Below are 9,946 nucleotides of genomic sequence, written 5' to 3' on the forward strand. Positions count from 1 at the left end.
AGGTGATTTAGTGTTTGAAAATGGTTTAAGGAGGGTCTCAGATATACATATATCTATATGCACGGTTTTATTTAAAATCTATTTTAATATACAGCTTAATTTGCACCCTGTATATAAATTTAAAAAAAAAAAACTAAAGCAGTAAAACAGCAGTCGACGTCTGATACGTGGGCAAATCGAAAAGGAGAAATATTAGACTAATTATGCAAATTAATACATTTATATATATTATTATAGTATATTTATATTATTTTATAACAATAATAAAGAAGTAACAATATTAAAATTTATACTTTTTTAATATTAAATCATAGCTTTTTTTAAAAAAAATTTTAATTATCAATATACAGACTGGCCCAACTGAAATGTAGTTTTCCTTGTTTTTATTTGATATTTAATTTTATTAAATCAATATATTGGACTCTTGAAATTCACTTCGATTCTTTCATATGATTACCGTTACCGAGAGTTAGTACTCTAACTCAGTCCAACACAATTGCGACCCTACAGAAGTAGAAAAAATGTGGTTTAAAGGTACTGATCTCAACGAATCGCACATCGTTAAAAACCAAGAAAATACAAATGTCTCTATTTTCAGGTAGCCGATATTGAACATTAGCACGGACTGAAAATGTTCTCATTTAAGGGGATAACACCCCTTATATTGTTTGCGAATTATCGAATTATAATAGGAAGCATTGGATGACTAGATAACTTTTAGGATGGACAATGAACCTCCAGGTATGATCTAAATCCGGTTAATTACTTTTTGTAGGTGACCTTGAAATCGTTGTTTGAAATGGATAATCAAAAACAAATATCAAGCTTACTATTAACGATACACATCCAGAATACAGTTCCTTAAAAAACTGTTTTAAATCTTTAAACCCATATAATTTATTATATAATTTAAGAGAATTTTTGTATATCAAAATTTTGTATGTCAATATATAAAATTCTACACCCTTTAAAATGAAGTGTACTTTTCTGGAATACTTAATTTTAACACTTCATTTGGGGTAATAAGCAGATATATACAGAATATATATATACAAAGTTATCAAAAATATATAACACTGAGTTTAGTTATATATGAAAAATTAGTAACAAATAATTAAGTATCGCCAGAGTTAAAGATATTCCTTTTTCGAAAGAAGTTAATTTATATCCAATAAAACACTTTAAAAGAAATTATACAATGTTTCCGCCCGCGATCGAAACGAGGACCTTCCACGTCTTATGCGGACGTGATAACCACTACACTACGGAAACCCTTGGAATTGAAGTATCTTGATTTTTATATTAATTATTTTTAACAGTCACTTTAATTGCATAAGTGAAAAATGCTTAGATAGCAAAAGTTTATATATAATATTAATTTCAAATATTATCTCGATTAAGTCATTAGTTGTTTCCATAGAGAAAAGTCCAAAAAAGTTGATTGTTAGAAAAAATGGCTCAAATAACAGGACGAAATGCTTTTATATTAGTTAAAACATCACTTATTGCTGGTATTTTGTAGTATCGTTCTCGTATCACATATCGTAATTTCCATTTGCGCTTTGGGTTTCAGTCAGAGCCCCAGTATTCTGCCGACTAATTTCTAACTGACATTTTATAGTATCAGGAATTGGAGCTTCAGTTTCAGTCACACTAACCTTAAAAATGCCAGTATTCACAACAAACTGATTATGGATTTAAAGTCTTACACAACCAAAAATTTCATAGCCGGCAGTTCAGCACAATATATACGAATAATATATATACTTGAAAAACCATATTTAATGAAGCTTAATAAATGTCAGGTGAGTTCCTTTTCTTATTGTTCGTCTCAACTATTTCGTTTAGTGTTGTGTATCTATCGTTATTTTATAAACAACGATGATATTTTGATTTATTTAAAACATCTAATATCAATTTGCTGTTTCAAGACTAATTACTTTTGCAATTTACTTTCAGCATTGGAGATTGACCTTCAGAGCAATATGAATAAATATTCATGGACCGTACAGAAACATAATAAGACGATTTCGAATAACACAACTTCAACGTTGTATGTAATCAAAAAACTGCTATGATATACAATATAATTTTTGACACAATTAATGTATTCATAGAGAAGTTCAATGATCACGTGATATCCAGAAATTCTAATATAAACTCGCCACCAAGGCTTTGCAATATAATATGATTTCGCTTTTTTTTGCGGATACGTCAAATCATTGCTTTCCTTCGATAAACCACAAATTCTTAAAAATAGCAATCATGATCCTAAAAATAGCATTATTTGTAATATCTGTCAAATAAGTGTAGAGTGGTACCACAAAGTACTTCCACAATTATCTTCCATAATTAAATTTAAAATCAAAAGCATATTAATATATCACATTTATAATAAAAAAAGATTATATGCGTAACGTCTACGTTTTGTTTTAATATAATTAAAAATTTATTGTTACAATTTGATAACTTTTAATAGGAATTTTTCACTTCGACTTTCTCTACATACTTTCATACAGGCATTTACATTGGCACCACAATCCAAAAGTTCCTTTACAAGTTTCACATGATCGCCTTGAGCTGCTACAAATAATGGTGTGCCACCGTCCTGTGAATTTTATACAACAAAAAAATTATACCAATATATCATTCAAAAATCATATCGTTATGTAGCTTACCACAGATGGTGTGTCCACACTTTCTCCTGCCTTTACTAAAATTTTTATAACGTCTAAGTAGCCTCCTTGAGCTGCAAAGAATAATGGTGTTGTGCCAGTAGTACGTCTCGAATTCGCGTCAGCGTCTTGCTCAAGTAATTCTAATACACAAGGCGTATGGCCTCCAGCAGAAGAAAGTATCAGTGGTGTCGTACCATCCTTAAAATATATATATAATAACGTGAATTATATAAAATGTAATTTTTTTCAAAATAATAGAAATAGATAAGTCTACTTCCTTATGGTTCTTCATTTTCATCTCTCTTGTTGAAGAGGTCTATGTAAGTATATTAAATACGTTTTTTTTTTCATGAAAATAAATATGTACGTCTTTAAAATGCCGTTGTTTTTAAGAAAATAAACTTGCACGTACATATTTAAAATATTTTTTTTATAAAATCAATACACACATATACTTCGTGATCCTTCAAGGCAGTCACAGTAGATTGTTTACCCCAACACTGGCAAAGATTTTTCTTTGCAAATTTCGGGTTGCAAACCAGCTTTTTTTTATCTTTATAACTGAACCAGAAAGAGAACTAATTAGTCATCATACAATGTTTCGTATACGATAACCAATAACCAGTCACTCGAGTCAAATGTATTAACTTCGTTATTTAGCAAGTTAATGATCATTTATTTACGGTAACATTTTTACTGACGATGTTTATTTTTAAGTACTTATATCGTTAATATTAATAGGTTTTAGAGCATTTTCCTGAGGGTATATAACGTTTATATATAGATTTGTTAAATGATTAAATTTTTAGTGTTATGAGTTTCGGCACGGAAAGTCATCTAAGCTTATTGATAGGTCTTCTCCCTTCAAGGATTCATTTGATTTTTCTGTACAACTCTTCCTAATTGCTTTCAAATTTGCCCACAATGTCCACACTTTTAATTTTACTTAATTTTTGTTCAAAAAAAATGAAATATATAACTTATGGAGGACCAGTTTTGCGATGCACACTGAAATGTCGAACACAAAAGTGTGGATTTCGACGCTCGTTCAAACTGCACCCTTAATTGCAATTGGTGGTATTTCTTCCATTAATGATAAATAATTAATTAATAATAAATAGTATTCCAATAAACAGTATTTATTCCAATAAATAGTATTTATTTCAATAAGTTGTATTTATTCCAATAAATAGTATTTATTCCAATAAATAGTATTTATACCAATAAATAGTATTTATTCCAATAAATAGTATTTATTCCAATAAATAGTATTTATTCCGATAAATAGTATTTATTTCAATAAATAGTATTTATTCCAATAAATAGTATTTATTCCAATAAATAGTATTTATTCCAATAAATAGTATTTATTCCAATAAATAGTATTTATTCCAACAAATAGTATTTATTCAAATAAATAGTATTTATTCAAATAAATAGTATTTATTCGAATAAGTAGTATTTATTCCAATAAATAGTATTTATTCCAATAAATAGTATTTATTCCAATAAATAGTATTTATTCCAATAAATAGTATTTATTCCAATAAATGGTATTTATTCAAATAAATAGTACTTATTCGAATAAACAGTATTTATTTCAATAAATAGTACTTATTAGAAAAAATGATATTTATTTCAATAAGTGGCATTAATTAATATTCTAATGTCAATAAATTTCATGCAATTATTGTTGCAAATTATTTTCAATTCTTCATTAATTTAATACTTGATTAATTTAAAATGCCAGATGTATTTTTCTTACACTAAGTGTGTACTACGAAATATTTGGAGCCGTATAATTCTTTATTAAATTTGACATAACTGTTCTAATAAGCTTATGTCAGGGCAATTGGTTTTAACATTAAATAAAATTAAGAAAAACAATTAAGCTAAATGTTCTGTTTAAGTAAACATTAAACGATTAATTAATTTAGACAATTAAACAAAATACCCGATTTGATTTCTTTTGATTTATGCCAGATACGTGCTATAAATTGTGTTTTATTCTAAACAATAAGCAGAGACCGTATTACATTATACGGTCTTTGAAAATATTTCTTTACTTAATACAAATGATTTTATGTTAGATCTTTGCTTAGTATTTGGATGTCAACAGATGGCGGTTATTTCTGCAACCTTAGACACAAAATAAAGTGTTGTGAAACGAACAATTCGTAGCCAACATTTACAAAACTAATTCCACTGGTACATTTGTATTCGTAAATTAGTTCAAATTTATCTACTGTCTCTCACTGTAGACATACTCGAGTCATTGGCTGTATTTTACTTTTACTTACTCTGACTCTCTGTTTTATATACTCAACTCTACCTGATTCATACATGAAACTGCAAATACTTATAATGGCTTATAATACTTTTCTTATGTGATACTCATAAGTACTACTCGAGGCAAAGATGATGCAAGTAGTTTATGTATTCAATTAAATCATTAATCATCACATCACAGTCGGTAAAAACGTGCCGGTCATTGTTTAATGGCTTTTAAGTTTTACGCTTACGAATAAAAATCCTGTACTTAATCAGTAAATATGGTTCTATTGTTTTTCAAAATATTCTCCGTGATGATCAATACATTTTGCATTCGATTTAACCACTTTTTTGAATAGTTTTCACTCTCTGAAGTTGGTGTCTCCAAAAGCAGGGCCTTAAATGTCTCAACGACCTTTTCGGGCTTAGAAAAACGCTCGCCACGCACTTTTTTTAATGTTTGGGAACAAGTAGAAACTATTAGGTGCCAAGTAGAAACTGTATGTATCCATATAAGTGTTCAAAGTTTTAAGTGCTCAAAAACTCTTTTGTTTGAGCTGATGTATTGGAGATTACATTGTCGTGGTGGAGGATAATCTTCTATCGACGTTTGGTTTTTCTCAATTCTCTGAAGACTTCCAGCACACAAATGATTATGTACCACTCAAAATTAACCACTCTGCGTTACTTAAGTGACACAGTTGCGACATGACCGGTTTTTCTGAAAAAACTTGCATCTTTGGTTGGGTTTGCTCCATCCGACATATAGGCGTAGATCTATGATTCGTCACCTGCCACGATGTCGTACTAGTCTTTTAAGCTATCTCGGCTGTAATGCCTGACAGTGTAAAAATTAATATTGATAAATTGCATTTTTTCTCAAAGTAGTTCGATTGTAAAAACAAATTTTCTTTTAAATTTTATTCTTTACTTAGGTCTTAATCTGTTTCATTACTTTTTAAAGCAACTATAAACTTTATTTTGGTTTATAACTATTTTTCAATTTATAAGTTGACTGAGGTTTGAACTTTTGAAATTTTAAAATTTTAAAATTACTGCTCTTTAGAAATCCGGTCACGAATAATTTGCTTTAAGTTTCGTTTTAGTTTACTTTTTATAAAAATTAAATATTTTTTTACCTTCATTTTACTTAAAATAATTTCATTTGTATGCAAAATTCTGCACACACATATAATTTTGGGAGCTCACTTCCTCTACCTCCGCACACCTGTTAGTTGTGGTTTCGCTGGCGCATCGCTTTTAGTGAAACTTTTTTTCCAATTGTATTTGTTTTTACTTTTGTTTTTACTTTTGTTTTTATTTTTGTTTTACTTTTGGTTTTACTTTTGCTTTTGCTTTTGCTTTTGCTTTATTTAACGCTTTTCGTATTTATTGAGTTAACATTTAAGTAAACCAATTCGGAAATGAAGTGCTAATATACATGACTCTAAAGCAGTGGTTCCCAACCGGTGGTCCGCAAGATGGTTAAAAATAGTCCGTGAACAAATTTAACAATGTATGGATACATTGCTTGTAGTTTGTCTACTCAGACCTCGGAAAATATGTCCAAAAAATATCCAAGTAAATATAATGTACCTATGTACTTATACAATTCATTATACATTCTAGCAGAGATGCATAAAGCACATTAAATTAATCATACAGTTTATTATTCTAAAACTTTGTGCTCCCTACTAAAAACAAAAATATCACAGTGGTCCTTGGTCAAAAAAAAGTTAGGAACCACTGCTTTGCTTTAAAGCGTCAAAACCAACCGTCAAAATAATTACAGTGCATCAGTAACAACAGCGACAAAACCACCAACAACAACAACAACAACCACAAATAATAAAAATAATAGTCATTTATTAAATTTAGAAACTCACTACGAATGCAATTTAAATGCATTTTCCAACTGAATGGCTTTTATTAATTTCCACTTCTCCTCTCTTTGTTAGTCAGGTTATTTGTCTATTACACAATACACATACTCGTAATTTGCAATTCATTTCTTAGGCAATCGGATTTTCTTATCATATCAATTACAGTTACACATTTCCGCAAAATTCGGAAAGTTGGAAATATCGGGAAACTCCCAACTTGAGAAAATTAAAATCCCATGGCAACTTTGGAATGACTTTATAAGATTTCACACAATCACAATACAGGGACATCCTACATTACTGCAAAGCAGATAAACTTGACAAAGCCGGCACTCTAGCCTCTGTAATTTTTTTTGCTACTCAGAAAAATGCTTATATCCAAAACTACAACTACTTGTAGGTGAATATTCTTGGACAAGAAACGCACCAGTCAGCTGCTTTAACTTAAGTGGAGTCGTGGAGTCTACTCGTATTAGGAAGTCATACAGTGAGACTTGCACTTTTTTATTATTATACCAGCGTTTTATAGTTACAAAAAATTTAGAAACTTGTCATCTTCAGATCATATTCATCTTTATTATTATCTTCATCAATGATTTTATCTTCATCGGGGTTATCAATATTGAAAATCGATAATCCGCAGTAAATCGTTCCGCAATAATTTTCTTCAGATTGCATTTTTTTCAGAAACGCTCTGAACTTTGCATATTAGGGTTATATAGGGATAGTAGATATTAGCGAGCCCATATAGTCAGAACCTTAGTCAGGGGTTTCAAATAAAATTCTTGACCGACAGCACTTTTGTGTACCATTTATTCAATTTAATCATGTCTTAGTGCATTATTATTGAATAGATATGTATAGATATACGTACTTCGATTTGTTTCAGGAAGAAGTTTAAGCTCATCCAGACAACTCTTTCCCATCTACCTTGGCTATGTGTCTGGATATTAGTCCTGAATGAGGTGAAGAGGTAAGAAACAATATGAGAATATGGTATTTATTTTAAATTTTCAAAGACGAGTACGTAGCTGTTTTATAATGTAATGATTTAAATAAAGTCGTCGTTTCTACAAAACTTTTTTCATCACGTTATATGCCGATATTTCTCGAGTTCTCTCGATTAGGGTAATGTGAAAAGTTTCAAACTTTAAGTCACGATCTCTCTAAAAGTAATTTATTTTGACATTTAGTACCCCTACCCGAAAAATTACTCGCAATAGCTGAATCTACAAGAATCCCTTGTCGAATAGTAGAAGGTGTTTAAAAGTCCTTACCTCATCTTTACAATCCACATGAACTTTTCCACTGTCAAGAACACGTCGCAAAGTGATGTCATCACCACGTAAAGCAGCCAAATGCAATAAAACATCTGAGGGAGTTTCTTTCTGAAAGCACAATAAAAATGTATTATTAAATGCAACGCCTTAAATTGGTTTGAATTGTATGAATTTATTCATTTAATCTATATAATATACACTTTTGATATATATAAATTATAGAAATAGTAATAAATTGTATATAAAATAAATTGAAAATAAACGGATGATAGAGTTATTCATTTTGTAGTTCTAATGGACAAAATATGGACAAAATACTCCTCTGATCAATTATTATTATTATTATTATTATGTATGAGAATTTTGCCCTACGGCAAATGGATTTGATGTGCGCCTTTCATGAATTTAAAGTATTTTTCCAAGTCCAACTTCCTTTATAAATTGTAATATTGAGCCTATATAATTTCATCACCATATTCAATATGAAATGCCCATCTGAGTATTGACACTTCGATTAAATTTTCATTCTAATATTTTGTTTGAACGTTGTCTTTACATACGAAATACTTCATCACATAAATGTCCTCTACGAAACTTTTTACTGTTCTCAATCATTTTAAGGTCATTTTTGATGGCAATAACTCGGTAATAAACATAAACATAATCATTTGAATGATCTTATTGGAATCATCAAATTGAAATCATCAAACCATTGACTGAAAACTTCCACTTCCTGAAAACTTCTCCTACATCAAATCCAAAGTCGGACGTGTTGCATGCCTTGTGGTACCGTTCTATTAGAAACACATGTCTGCCACTTCCACATAACAAATCTCAGGCTAAAATAAATTGTTAATAATGTGACTATGAAGTTTACAATTAAAGCTTTGAGTTACATCTGCATAATTTCCAAATAAGTGTGGACCCTTTACACTACCAGATCAAATATAAGCAAATACAATACCATTTAGTGATTATTTGTGGATGCTAATGTGACATTTATGTGGCCTGTATATAGGTGAAGCAAATAAAAATTGTGCCTTCATGGAATAGCTATTATTATTATTATTATTAGCTATTATTATTATTTTCGATACTGATTTTATTGATATCATAGTGCAATATTGCACCATTATTATTACTAGAAGTAATCTTGATCTGTCACTTTATGGTTGAATGGGTGTAATAGTTTTAACGTTTCATAAAATGGAGAAAGGTATTTTCGCGTTAAAATCAATACTTAAATTTAGATTCACATATGGAGTAATATAAGGAGTATTTGCGGTTTCTTGTCATTAGATGATGTTGGTATCCATATATCTAGCAACACTAATCCTATTATATCAATCGAACACGTATTTAAAGGGCGATATTTTACTTAATAAAACATCATAAACTTCCTTAATGTTTACTAGAAAATTTTTTTAATTCAAACAAGTTTTTAAGATTAGTTTGAACCACTATTATGTTATAGGGTTCATTGAACTTACTGTGTTCTCAATGCATCAAAACTTCTGAGAGACAGTTCGAGTTTTAGGAGTAGTACTTAAGTAATACTTATATTAAGAATGTTAAAAATGTTACTATTAATTCCAACTTACATAAAATTTTTTTAAGATACTTTAAACGTATTCGATTGTTTACTTCAATTTAATTACTGAATTTTATATTCAAATAACTAAATAGTAATTAATTAATCCCCAAAGTCTCAAAGTTTTTCTTTTCATTTATTTTAGTTTTTAGTTTCGCACAGTAATAAGTCGTGAACTTTTGCTGATGCCGTAATAGCATCATCATTAGTGAATGAACGTACAGATACTCGTCTGTACTTCAC

The sequence above is a fragment of the Teleopsis dalmanni genome, chromosome X (assembly GCF_002237135.1).
Source record: "Teleopsis dalmanni isolate 2A chromosome X, ASM223713v2, whole genome shotgun sequence".
NCBI lineage: Eukaryota > Metazoa > Arthropoda > Insecta > Diptera > Diopsidae > Teleopsis > Teleopsis dalmanni.